Source organism: Onychomys torridus, chromosome 3 (assembly GCF_903995425.1).
Source record: "Onychomys torridus chromosome 3, mOncTor1.1, whole genome shotgun sequence".
Lineage (NCBI taxonomy): Eukaryota > Metazoa > Chordata > Mammalia > Rodentia > Cricetidae > Onychomys > Onychomys torridus.
In genome coordinates this window covers 116,828,979-116,834,120 of record NC_050445.1, presented here as the reverse complement: position 1 = coordinate 116,834,120, position 5,142 = coordinate 116,828,979, and positions in this window count along the sequence as shown.

Genomic DNA, 5,142 nt, shown 5'->3' with positions numbered 1-5,142 from the left:
AGAGAATCTGAGTTTGGGTTTCAGCACCCACATTGGGCAGCTTGAAACCACTGGTAACTGAAGCTCTGGGGATCTGGTTGCTCTCTTCTGTTCTCTGTGAGCACACATGTGTGCGCGCGCGCGCACACACACACACACACACACACACACACACACACACACTAATTTGAAAAAAAAAATTCCTTAAAAATCTACCCCTGTGAAACTTGTTTGGAGAACACCGTGTGTTCAGGAAAGGTATTGGTCCATGGAATTTCTCTCTTTCTCCCTGCCTGTCTCTCTCTCTCTCTCTTCTTCCTTCTTTTATTTCTCTCCTACACCCCCTGACACCTGGGTTTATGTGTATCCTCTAGGAATGCCATATATTCCCCAGTCCCCAGAATCTATAAGTACTAAAACAGAAATTCTCATAAGTCCCCTGCACTCTGATCCCTATAGTGAGATCCCTTTCTCCCAGGAGGTCTGGATAGGTACTAACATCTAAGCCTCTGGTGAAGTCCTTGTGGCTGGCTTAGTTGTTAATTCTGCAAAGCTTAGGAAGGAGCAGGAGGAAAAATTTCTTCAATTTACCTGTTTAAGCAGAAAATTGTTAATAGTTTAAATTAATATTTTAATTAAAACCCAGTTTATTTTGAAGCCAGGTCTCCTAAATTGCAGAATGGTCTCAAACTCACTATATAGCCTAAGGTGACCTTGAACTTATGGTCCTCCTGCCTCTGTCTCCAGAGTGCTACCATGCCTGGTTTATGAGATGCTGGGGACTGACCTTGTGCATGGTGGGCAAGCACTCTTGAGACACGACCCTAGCAAATGTACTTTAGGACATTTGCAAAGGACTTGGCCACAGAGTAGGTTCACTTTCTAGGAAGTAGGTGTCCAGGTGTACTTCTGGCAGTGATGGTGGAGTCTCTCTGTGAAGTGGCTCACCAGGACTGTGCTCATTTGTGTCTGTCTTCAGGTGAGAGTTCATAGCAACTAGGTGTGCAGGGGCTTATGAGGTTGTCATTTTCTATCATGGCAAAGGAAAGCGATCAGTCAGTGGAGATTCAGGAAAAAATCACATGGATGGCGGCCGCTGTTCTGTCCTCTCACTCTTGGATAGTTTCAGCCCGTGGAGCATGAGTGTGCTGACGACTCAGTGTAAAGCTTCCCAGCCACAAGAGAAACTTTCAGATAGACTCAGCTCTTCCCAAAATGTTACAGAGAAGCAGAAACAGAAGCCAGTTGTTACCTTCCAGGACCATGCTTTAACCTGAAACGTGTCGACTGGCATCACCCCAACTCCATTGTGCTTGTTATTTTCAGAAGCATTATCTCACTAAATGCTAGTATTTATACCATGAAGGAAAAGAATTTTTGTTTTGTGAATAGTAAACTTAGCAAAGTGAGAGTTAATCATGGGCTGGAGAGATGGCTCAGAGGTTAAGAGTACATGCTGCTCTTGAAGAGGACCAGAGTTCAGTTCCCAACATCCACAGTGATTTTGGCACTCACTGAGCCGTGGAGTCCACTCCATGAGTCTGACGTCAGTTAGGTTATTTCACTGAGTATGTTATAGACTCATGAGAATTTGTTTGGCCTCATATTCTATTCCATTGCATCTCTTTACTGTGTTACAATTATATTGAAATTAAAATAGTTTTTCTGAGAATAGATGACAAATATCTTACTGCTTGACATAACTAAAAACTTGTAACCTATTTCATTGTTGGCTGTGGTTTTTATTTTTTTAACTTTGTTTTACATCTTTCTGTCTGTCTGTCTGTCTGTCTGTCTATCATCTATCTATCTATCTATCTATCTATGTGCTCAAGGCACTTATGTGGAGCGCAGAGGACAACTTGTAGAACTTGATTCTCATCTTCTACTGTGGAGGATTGAACTCAGGTCCTCAGGCTTCAGGCTTGGTGATCTATGTCATTGGCCCATGTATTTTGTCTATTTAATTCCATCCACACTACAGTGAATCAAATCTTATCACTCAGTATCTTCCATTAACATTGGGGAAATTGAATAATTTCATGTGACTAGTTAAATTTTTAATACAATATACCAGGTAGGGAATGGACTTCTTTAATAAATAAGGTGTTATGTATAAATTTCCCCAGTGTTAGGGATCAAAGCCAGGACTTCAAACGTTAGGCAAGTGCTCTACTACTGAGCTACAGCCACAGCCCTATGTAATCTGGAAAAGCACACAAGTTCTATCTCCTCTTGGCTTTAGGAAAAGTCCAATTTCTTCAGCAAACTTGAAACACCAATGACATGTCCCTGTGGATGGGGGAAATCTCACAGGGCCCCACCCCTAGGTGAAGAGCTACAGGAAGTACTGGCTGCCAATAAGAGATGGAGAATCCAGTCCTTCGGGATGAACCCCTTAATAGGTTATCCAATTCCAAGTGGTCAGCCCTAAACACATGTGCATCTGAGCAGCACTGAATGGGCACAGTAGGGTGTGTGTGTGTGTGTGTGTGTGTGTGTGTGTGTGTGTGTGTGTGAAATTAAACAATATTTAAAGAAGAAGTCAATAGGAGGGTTTGGAGGGGGAAGGAAAGGGGGAGGGAATGATGTAAATACACCATTCATGGATGGAATTCTAAAAAAATTTAGATTAAATATTTCCTCCAAATTAGAAAATTCTCATTTGTTTTCTGTTTTTATTACACGTATATAGAATGTTTCTCTATGTCAAGGTCTTCCTTACATACATTTAAATGCCACTGAAAGTTGGGTTTTTCTTATAAATGTGTGAAAAGGGAGGAAGTATGACACATAGTGAGGGTTTGCCTGTACCCAGAGATAACAAATGAGCATCCACCTACAGCACACTCTGTCAGATCAATGGACTATGTTGAGACTCCAGTGTGATTCCTAAATTACAAATCTCTTGACTTGTAACTACAGAGAACAGATCAGGGCCAGTAGTAACCTTGACTGTGTGCAGATTTGCAAATTCAACTTCTTAAACACGAAAGGGTCCTCTGTGTTATGAAAGCGACTGAACTGAGAGAGTGTGAGGTTGGGGGACTTTGCAGGTCTGCTGAAGTCTGTAGAAGCCCTTTGAAAGGATACTTATAACACAAAAGGCTGAGCCGCCTCTGACAATCTCCAGACTATTGAGTTCAGGCTGACATCTCAGATAACAAGAACTAAAAGGCAGGTGTGTTTTGTGAGGGCTTGAGTGGAATTTTAAAAAAGAGAGAGACAATACAGGTTCAGAAGAGAAATGGCAAATGGGAAACTCCAGTGACCTCTAAAACACTTGGAGCAGTGCGTGGAATGCCATTAAGTCCCTGTGTGTACTTGAAGTAAAAAAAAAAAAAAAAGCTAGATGATAGTAATACAAAAAGGAGTGCATTTCCACGACAAAGACCAGCTCGGCCCCAGGAGAGGGCAACGGAGGACTTTAAATGCATCTTAAAGTGTTTCATTCCAAGCTGGATGTGTGCTGACACAAGGATCACAAAGACACCGTCCAGCTTTCCTGGTGTGAAGATGACCGTTGTCATCTGCAGATCCACAACGTGCCCTGCTTCTCCTTAAGGCACACGATGATGGAAGTCCTCCTAAGAGTCGAAGGCACCCAGATAAAGGAGAAGTGTCAACAGGTTATGTTAAAGCAGTTGGCCAGAAAGTTGGAAACTACAAAAGGAACCTTCTATCCCATCCATGTGCCTTAATATAAGACAGGGAGGGGCTGGAGAGATGGCTCAGGGGTTAAGAGCACTGACTGTTCTTCCAGAGGTCCTGAGTTCAAGTCCCAGCAACCACATGGTGGCTCACATTGTCTGTAGTGAGATCTGGTGCCCTCTTCTGGCATGCAGGAATACATGCAAACAGAACACTGTAAACATAATAAATAAATCTTTTTTTTTTTTTTTTAAAGAATTTTTAAAAAAAGACAGGGAGAATGGGTAAATGGGAGTTCTAGTATTTTCTGCTTGCTGTCATGTTTCATTATGGTATCTCTGACAATTAGCCTCTGTAATTGTAGTACATGGAGACAACTGAAAAGTTAAGCACAGAGACGATGGCCAAAGATGACTGACTCAAAGACAAGGGGGAAATTGGGGAGAGTGTTTAGAAGTTGGTGCTCATAGGAGACACACGCTGAAGAGAAGGGGTCATGATTTAGATGGGAACAAAGAGAGCACCTCAGACAGGAAGTAGAAGAGAGAATGCATTATGGGGGTGGGTTGTGATGGGCGGGAGCTATTTAGCTGTCTAATACAGAACAACTGTACTATTGAATGTGACAGCAGGAAGCTTCCAGCAAAGTGGTGCCTGATGCCTTCCTGATAGTCCTCTCCAGCTTGAGTGGGTCAGGCAACCTCTCTTCTGTTTGCTATTGATCTACTCTGAAGTATTTAACCATTCCTTCTGCCTCCACCTGCAGCTTAGTCACTGACGGCAATCTTTTTTTGTGTAGATTTGTTTGTTTGTGCTTTTGAGACAGCTTTACTACGTACCCAGGCTGGCTTCCAATTCATGGTGCCTCAGTCTTTGGAGTACTGGGGTTTCAAGTGTGCACCACCATGCTTGGCTTTTGCATGAATTTTAGTAATATATTACACTTGTGCTAGCTAAGTGGCAGCAGGCAGCTCTCTGAGGCTCATTTGCAAGCCAGTCTATGTTAATCAGCAAGTCTCGATCCCAGTGAGAGACTCTGTCTCCTAAAACATGGTAGATAGCATCAGTAGAAGAATGATGCTTGAGGTTGACTGCTGGCCTCTGAGCATACTCTCTCTCGCTCTCTCTCTCTCTCTCTCTCTCTCTCTCTCTCTCACTCACACACACACACACACACACACACACACACTACATTTTTATGATATGACTTTTTAAAAAAGGATTTATTTATTTACGTTATATGTATGAGTGTTTACCTGCATGAATAGCTGTATGCCATGTGCATGCAGTACCTGTGGATGTCAGAAGAGGGCATTGGATCACCTGGAATTGGATGGTTATGAGTTGTCATGTGAGTACTGGGAATTGAATCCAGATCTATGGAAGAGCAGCTAGTGCTCTTAACTGCTGAACCATCTCTTCAATCTCAAATAAATACATCTTTAAAAAGGAGAAATGCTACAGCACAGAGCTGCTCATCTCCATTGACTCCAAGTACCACATGAGATTTCC